The 9,412-nt window shown below is 40.6% G+C and overlaps 1 pseudogene; it reads left to right on the top strand.

Moving 5' to 3' along the window:
• The first annotated feature begins 8,169 nt into the window (after positions 1-8,169).
• On the top strand, positions 8,170-9,119 carry LOC138438239 (small ubiquitin-related modifier 2 pseudogene; annotated as a pseudogene).
• Positions 9,120-9,412: the final 293 nt, after the last annotated feature.

Below are 9,412 nucleotides of genomic sequence, written 5' to 3'. Positions count from 1 at the left end.
GTTAGCTTAAAGCTCAACATTCAGAAAACTAAGATCATGGCATCTGGTCCTGTCACTTCATGGGAAATAGATGGGGAAACAGTGGAAACAGTGTCAGACTTTATTTTTTTGGGCTCCAAAATCACTGCAGATGGTGATTGCAGCCATGAAGTTAAAAGACGCTTACTCCTTGGAAGAAAAGTTATGACCAACCTAGACTGCATATTAAAAAGCAGAGACATTACTCTGCCAACAAAGGTCCGTCTAGTCAAGGCTATGGTTTTTCCTGTGGTCATGTATGGATGTGAAAGCTGGACTGAGAAGAAAGCTGAGCACCGAAGAATTGATGCTTTTGAACTGTGGTGTTGGAGAAGACTCTTGAGGGTCCCTTGGACTGCAAGGAGATCCAACCAGTCCATCCTAAAGGAGATCAGTCCTGGGTGTTCTTTGGAAGGACCGATGCTAAAGCTGAAACTCTAATACTTTGGCCACCTCATGTGAAGAGTTGACTCATTGGAAAATACTCTGATGCTGGGAGAGATTGGGGGCAGGAGAAGGGGATGACAGAGGATGAGATGGCTGGATGGCATCACCGACTCAACGAACGTGAGTTTGAGTGAACTGCAGGAGTTGGTGATGGACAGGGAGGCCTGGCATGCTGCAATTCATGGGGTTGCAAAGAGTCAGACATGACTGAGCGACTGAACTGAACTGAGCTGATCTATCAAGCTACCAACGGTATTTTTCACAGAGCGAGAACAAATCATTTCACAATTTGTATGGAAATACAAAAAACCTTGAATAGCTAAAGCAATCTTGAGAAAGAAGAATGGAACTGAAGGAATCAACCTGCCTGACTTCAGGCTCTACTACAAAGCCACAGTCATCAAGACAGTATGGTAATGGCACAAAGACAGAAATAGAGATCAATGGAACAAAATAGAAAGCCCAGAGATAAATCCACACACCTATGGACACCTTATCTTTGACAAAGGAGGCAAGAATATGCAGTGGAGAAAAGACAATCTCTAATGAGTGGTGCTGGGAAAACTGGTCAACTGCTTGTAAAAGAATGAAACTAGAACACTTTCTAACACCAAACACAAGCATAAACTGAAAATGGATTAAAGATCTAAATGTAAGACCAGAAACTATAAAACTCCTAGAGGAGAACATAGGCAAAACACTCTCCAACATAAATCACAGCAGGATCCTCTATGACCCACCTCCCAGAATATTGGAAATAAAAGCAAAAATAAGCAAATGGGACCTAATTAAAATTAAAAGCTCCTGCACAACAAAGGAAACTATAAGCAAGGTGAAAAGACAGCCTTCAGAATGGGAGAAAATAATAGCAAATGAAGCAACTGACAAACAACTAATCTCAAAAATATACAAGCAACTCCTGCAGCTCAATTCCAGAGAAATAAATGACCCAATCAAAAAATGGGCCAAAGAATTAAACAGACGTTTCTCCAAAGAAGATATACGGATGGCTAACAAACACATGAAAAGATGCTCAACATCACTCATTATCAGAGAAATGCAAATCAAAACCACAATGAGGTACCATTTCACACCAGTCAGAATGGCTACGATCCAAAAGTCTACAAGCAATAAATGCTGGAGAGGGTGTGGAGAAAAGGGATCCCTCTTACACTGTTGGTGGGAATGCAAACTAGTACAACCACTATGGAGAACAGTGTGGAGATTCCTTAAAAAACTGGAAATAGAACGGCCATATGACCCAGCAATCCCACTTCTGGGCATACACACCAAGGAAACCAGAATTGAAAGAGACACGTGTACCCCAATGTTTATCACAGCACTGTTTACAATAGCCAGGACATGGAAGCAACCTAGATGTCCATCAGCAGATGAATGGATAAGAAAGTTGTGGTACCTATATACAATGGAGTATTACTCAGCCATTAAAAAGAATACATTCGAATCAGCTCTAATGAGGTGGATGAAACTGGAGCCTATACAGAGTGAAGTAAGCCAGAAAGAAAAACACCAATACAGTATAATAAGCATATATATGGAATTTAGAAAGATGGTAACGATAACCCTGTATGCGAGACAGCAAAAGAGACTCAGATGTATAGAAAAGTCTTTTGGACTCTGTGGGAGAGGGAGAGGGTGGGATGATTTGGGAGAATGGTATTGAAACATGTATATTATCATATGCGAAATGAATCGCCAGTCCAGGTTCGATGCGTGATACAGGATGCTTGGGGCTGGTGCACTGGGATGATCCAGAGGGATGGGATGGGGAGGGAGGTGGGAGGGGGGTTCAGGATGGGGAACACGTGTACGTCGGCGGCAGATTCATGTCAATGTATAGCAAAACCAATACAATATTGTAAAGTAATTAGCCTCCAATTAAATAAATTTATGTTAAAAAATAAAAATAAATAAATAGATAATTTTTTAAAAGTGAAAATAATAATAATAAAATTGGAATCAACTTCTTGAATGCTTAGCTCCTTCATTTCCAGTGTTTCCTCTTTCATAATAGGAACATCTCATAAATTTCTTATCAAGGACTACTTTAAGTATCTCTCACAAGATTTTTTTATCACTATTTTAACTTCCTTATATAATTTAAAAATGAATAATACTTTCCTATGATTAAAACCCAGAAATTTTAAAATTATAGAAATTTAAAAATTATAGAAAAGTGCATAAAAAAGAATTATAGAAAAGTGTACAGTGAAAAATCTACCTCCCAAACTTGTCTCCCATCTGCTCAGTTCTTATTGTGCCCTCCCCCCCACCACCAAGGTAACCGTACTGTTAGATTTTCATGTGTCCTTTCAGTCTTTGTGCATTTATGAGTAATTATGACTAGAGATTCTTTTTTCCTGGTCCCTTTGTTCACACACAGATAATAGGATATTAAATGCATGGCTCTGCAGTTTATTTTTATTCCCTTGAATAAAAATTGTGTTCCTCTTAGAGTTAATTGTGTTTCCCCCTTAGAGTCTTTTCAGCAACAATATGTATAGAGTAGCCTCCTTTGTTTTTATGGTTGTATATTATTTCATCTAGGAATGTTCCGTCATTTTGTTCCTAGTACTATCCTGATTAAAATGGTTCCCCCAATCATTTGTTATTCCAAAAGTTTATCACATTGTACATATATAAATATAACATGTTTTTGTGCTTAGTCATGCAAGAGAGTCGTGTCTGACTGTTTACGACCCCATGGACTGTAGCCTGCCAGGTTCCTCAGTCCATGGAATTCTCACGGCAAGAATACTGGAGTGGGCTGCCATGCCCTCCTCCAGGGGATCTTTCCAACTCAGGGATCGAACCCAGGTCCCCCCTATTGCAGAAAGATTCTTCAATGTCTGAGCTACCAGGGAAGCCCAAGAATACTGGAGTGGGTAGCCTATCCCTTCTCCAGGGGATCTTCCCAACCCAGGAATCAAACTGGGGTCTCCTGCATTGCAGGCAGATTCTTTACCATATGGACATATACATACATCCATAAAAGTATAGTTACTTTGCAAAGAGTCAGACATGACTGAGCGACGAACATTGGGGGAAAGGTATGTTTATTTAAAGATTTCATTTTAAGAAACATTTTATTATGGAAATTCAAAACAAATATAGAATTAGAAATATTATAATGACTCCCTATGTATCCCCTGGCTTCAACAATTAAGGCCAAACTCATTTCATTTATCCCCTGCCCACCTCCCTGTACTACCCCCCACCACTCACAGATTATTGGGAAACAAATCCCAGACATTATATTGTGTCATCCTTATGTGAAACATATTTCTGTTTTTACCTCTAAAAGATAAAGACTCTTTTAAAAATATAACCACATACTGTATCACATGAAAAAATTAACAGTAATTCTTTAACAGAATCAAATATTTGATATTTCCAATTTTTCTAATTTTTTAAAAAATCTATTCTTTAATTGTATAATACCTTTACAATCTTGTGTTGAACAACAACATGTGTTCTGCTGTACAACAACGTGAATCAGCTATGAAAGTGTTGGTTGCTCAGTCATGTCTGGCTCTTTGCCACCCCACGGACTGTATCCCACCAGGCCCTTCTGTCCATGGAATTCTCCAGGCAAGAATACTGGAGTGGGTAGCCAATCCCTTCTCCAGAGGATCTTCCCAACCCAGGGATCAAATCTGGTCTCCTGCATTGCAAGCAGATTCTTTACCATGTGAGCCACCAGGGAAGCCAAAAAAAACTTATAGTGCATGATACAGGGATTAAACCTGTGACCTGGTGTCACTAGCACCATGCTTATATGTATACATATATCCCCTCCCTCTTCAACCTCCCTCTCACCTCCCATCCCACTCATCTAGGTCATCACAGAGCACAGAGTTAAGTTCCCTGTGCTCTACAGCAGCTTCCCACTGGCTATCTCTTTTACACATGGTAGTGTATATATGTCAATGCTACTCTCTCAATTCGTCCCACCCTCTCCTCTACCCACCCCACATTCACGTCCTCTGCACCAGATTTTTCTAATTATCTCAATCTTTTTAAATAAGAAAACTGTACTTGGCTTTTTTGAATCACAATCCAATAAGGCCTATATACTCCATTAGATTGTTATAGCTCTTAAAATTTCCTTTAATCTGTGGATAATTCCACCGTCATTTTCTATTTCCTGTCCATCGTTTGTTAAAGAAACTAAATATTTGCCTCCTTGTTTTCCGTAGTCTTCTTTTGCTGATTGCATCCCCAGGGGTCTTTTGATGTTTTCCTCAGTCCCTCTGTGTTCTCTGTAAATTGGTAGTTAAATACTGATCACATTCAGATTTCTTTTTTCTCTCTTTTGTTGATTCCACAAGTTTTGCTATAATGATATTTTCATTATCAATTAATTACAAATGTTTTCTAGTTACATTCTGATTTCTACTTTGTCATCAACAAATGACAGAAAGAACATGATGATCACACAGGATATTTACAGGGCCAGGCCTGACGCACTTGACGCACCACTGGACAAAACTCAGTTACACAGTTCGATCTAACTACAGAAGAGACTAGGAAATGTAATTTAGCTGTAGGATAGGTAAGAAAATTAAACATGTTTGGTGAACACAGGATGTGGCTTTTACCTGAGTCCATTCTTTTAGTCACCAAATATGCATTTTATGTTTACTCACACACGTATATCACACACTTGCCTCAAGTTTTGAGAGAACCCAAATTCCCAACTAGTACTTGCATTAAGTTCAGCCCAAAACCTCAGAATGAAGTCTTCTTCCTCAGTTCCAGGTGTGGCTCCTCTCTGCCTCCACCCTCTCCCACCCCTGGCATAGAGCTGCAGATAAACACTCAGATAATCACGATGGTGTGATCACTCACCTAGAGCCAGATATCTTGGAATATGAAGCCAAGTGGGCCTTAGGAAGCATCACTACGAACAAAGCTAGTGGAGGTGATGGAATTTCAGTTGAGCCATTTCAAATCCTAAAAGATGATGCTGTGAAAGTGATGCACTCAGTTCAGTTCAGTTCAGTAACTCAGTTGTGTCTGACTCTTTGCAACCCCATGAACCACAGCATGCAAGGCCTCCCTGTCCATCACCAACTCCCAAAGTTTACCCAAATTCATGTCCATTGAGTCAGTGATGCCATCTAACCATCTCATCCTCTATCGTCCCCTTCTCCTACTGCCTTAATCTTTCCCAACATCAGGGTCTTTTCCAATGAGTCAGCTCTTCGCATCAGGTGGCCAAAGTACTGGAGTTTCAGCTTCAACATCAGTCCTTCCAATGAACACCCAGGACTGATTTCCTTTAGGATGGACTGGTTGGATCTCCTTGCAGTCCAAGGGATTCTCAAGAGTCTTCTTCAACACCACAGTTCAAAAGCATCTATTCTTCTGTGCTCAGCTTTCTTTATAGTCCAACTCTCATATCCATACATGACTACTGGAAAAACCATAGTCTTGACTAGATGGACCTTTGTTGACATAGTAATGTCTCTGCCTTTTAATATGCTATCTAGGTTGGTCATAACTTTCCTTCCAAGGAGCAAGCGTCTTTTAATTTCATGGCTACAATCACCATCTGTAGTGATTTTGGAGCCCCAAAAAACAAAGTCAGCCACTGTTTCCACTGTTTCCCCATCTGTTTGCCAGGAAGTGATGGGACCAGATGCCATGATCTTAGTTCTCTGAATGTGGACTTTTGAGCCAACTTTTTCACTCTCCTCTTTCACTTTCATCAAGAGGCTCTTTAGTTCTTTGCTTTCTGCCAAAGGGTGGTGTCATCTGCATATCTGAGGTTATTGATATTTCTCCCAGCAATCTTGGTTCCAGCTTGTGCTTCTTCCAACCCAGTGTTTCTCATGATGTACTCTGCATATAAGTTAAATAAGCAGGGTGACAATATACAGCCTTGACATACTCCTTTTCCTATTTGGAACCAGTCTGTTGTTCCATGTCCAGTTCTAACTGTTGCTTCCTGACCTGCATACAGGTTTCTCAAGAGGCAGGTCAGGTGGTCTGGTATTCCCATCTCTTTCAGAATTTTCCACAGTCTATTGTGATCCACACAAAGGCTTTGGCATAGTCAATAAAGCAGAAGCAGATGTTTTTCTGGAACTCTCTTGCTTTTTCCATGATCCAGCTGATGTTGGCAATTTGATCTCTGGTTCCTCTGCCTTTTCTAAAACCAGCTTGAAATTTTGGAATTTCATGGTTCATGTATTGCTGAAACCTGGCTTGGAGAATTCTCAGCATTACTTTACTAGCATGTGAGGTGAGTGCAATTGTGCAGTAGTTTGAGCACACAATATATGCCAGCAAATTTGGAAAACTCAGCAGTGGCCACAGGACTGGAAAAGGTGTTTTCATTCCAATCCCAAAGAAAAGCAATGTCAAAGAATGCTCAAACTACCACACAATTGCACTCATCTCACATGCTACTAAAGTAATGCTCGAAATTCTCCAAGCCAGGCTTCAACAGTACGTGAACCATGAACTTCCAGATGTTCAAGCTGGATTTAGAAAATTCAGAGGAACCAGAGATCAAATCGCCAATATCCGTTGGGTCATCAAAAAAGCAGGAGAGTTCCAGAAAAATATCTATTTCTGCTTTATTGACTATGCCAAAGCCTTTAACTGTGTGGATCACAACAAACTGTGGAAAATTCTTCAAGAGATAGGAGTACCAGACCACCTGACCTGCCTCCTGAGAAATCTGTATGCAGGTCAGGAAGCAACAGTTAGAATTGGACATGGAACAACAGACTGGGTCCAAATAGGAAAAGGAGTATGTCAAGGCTATGTATTGTCACCCTGCTTATTTAATTTATATGCAGAGTACATCATGAGAAGCGCTGGGCTGGAGGAAGCACAGGCTGGAATCAAGATTGCTGGGAGAAATATCAATAACCTCAGATGACAGCAGATGACACCACCCTTTGGCAAAAAGCAAAGAACTAAAGAGCCTCTTGATGAAAGTGAAAGAGGAGAGAGAAAAAGTTGGCTTAAAGCTCAACATTCAGAAAACTAAGATCATGGCATCTGGTCCCATCACTTCATGGCAAATAGATGAGGAAACAATGGAAACAGTGTCAGACTTTATTTTCTTGGGCTCCAAAACCACTGAAGATGGTGACTGTGGCCATGAAATTAAAAGATACTTGCTCCTTGAAAGAGAAGTTGTGACCAACCTAGACAGCGTATTAAAAAGCAGAGACATTACTTTGCCAACAAAGGTCCATCTAGTCAAAGCCATAGCTTTCCCAGTGGTCACGTATGGATGTGAGAGTTGGACTATAAAGAAAGCTGAGTGTTGAAAAATTGATACTTTTGAACTGCGGTGTTGGAGAAAACTTTTAAAAAGTATTTATTTATTTATTTTAATTGGAGGCTACTTACTTTACAATGTTTTAGTGGTTTTTGCCATACACTGACATGAATCAGTCATGGGTGTACATTTGCACCCCCCATCCTGAATCCCTCTCCCACCTCCCTCCCCATCCCATCCCTCAGGGTCATCCCAGTGCACCGGCCCTGAGCACTCTGTCTCATACATTGAACCTGGAACCTGGACTCTTGAGAGCCTCTTGGACTGCAAGGAGATCCAACCAGTCCATCCTAAAGGAAATCAGTCCTGAATATTCATTGGAAGGACTGATGCTGAAGCTAAAACTCTAATCCTTCAGCCACCTGATGCAAAGAATTGACTCATTTGAAAAGACCCTGGTGCGGACCTGGTACCTCTTTTGTGAAGCGGCAGCTGAGGAGACTCCGGCGCTCGCCATGGCGGACGAAAAGCCCAAGGAAGGAGTCAAGACTGAGAACAACGATCATATTAATTTGAAGGTGGCGGGGCAGGATGGTTCTGTGGTGCAGTTTAAGATTAAGAGGCATACACCACTTAGTAAACTAATGAAATCCTATTGTGAACGACAGGGTTTGTCAATGAGGCAGATCAGATTCCGATTTGACGGGCAGCCAATCAATGAAACACACACCTGCACAGTTGGAGATGGAAGATGAAGATACAGTTGATGTATTCCAGCAGCAGACAGGAGGTGTCTACTAAAAAGGGAACCTGCTACTTTACTCCAGAATTCTGTTCCTCCAGACCAAGAAGACATTCTCAATTAGAAAACCGCAATTTGGTTCCACCACATCCTGACTACTACAGTTTAGTTTCTCTATTCTTTCATTTTCCCCTTCCCCATTCCTTTATTGTACATAAAGTAACTGGTGTATGTGCACAAGCATATTGCATTTTTTTTTAACTAAATGGCCAATGGTATGTTTTGATTGACATCAAATGGAGGTGGGATGGGGAAAAATACTGATTCTGTGAAAATACCCCCTTTTCTCCATTAGTGGCATGCTCATCAGCCCTTATCTTTATATTCCAGTAAGTTATTTTGCTCTCACTGTTTAACAAAAAAAAAGAACAACATAAAAATTCTTGCATACCTTGTTCGATTGGAGAATTTTAATGTTTTTCATTTATCATTGTAAAACCAAGGACAATTTTATAACTTTTTTGTATGTAGCTGTTACATGTAGGGCAATCTGTCTTTAAGTAGGGATAAATTACTCTAAAAGAAATGAATCCTAGATAGTTTTTCCTTCAAGTCAAGCGTCTTGTTGTTTAAATAAACTTCTTGTTTAAAAAAAAAAATGAAAAGACCCTGATCCTGGGGAAGACTGAAGTCAGGAGGAGAAGGGGACAATAGAGGATGAGATGGTTGGATGGCATCACCAACTCAATGGACATGAGTCTGAGTAAACTCTGGGAATTGGCGATGGACAGGAGGCCTGGAGTGCTATAGTCCATGAGGTTGCAAAGAGTTGGACACGACTGAGTGACTGAACTGGACTGAACTGAAACACTCACACTCAGAAAAGTAAGAATGGAGGGAAGACCAGCTGTGATCAATGGTGCTTAGTGACCTGGGCATCT

This window comes from Ovis canadensis, chromosome 3 (genome assembly GCF_042477335.2).
Source record: "Ovis canadensis isolate MfBH-ARS-UI-01 breed Bighorn chromosome 3, ARS-UI_OviCan_v2, whole genome shotgun sequence".
Taxonomy (NCBI): Eukaryota; Metazoa; Chordata; class Mammalia; order Artiodactyla; family Bovidae; genus Ovis; species Ovis canadensis.
This window is presented reverse-complemented; position numbering and strand designations above follow the sequence as displayed.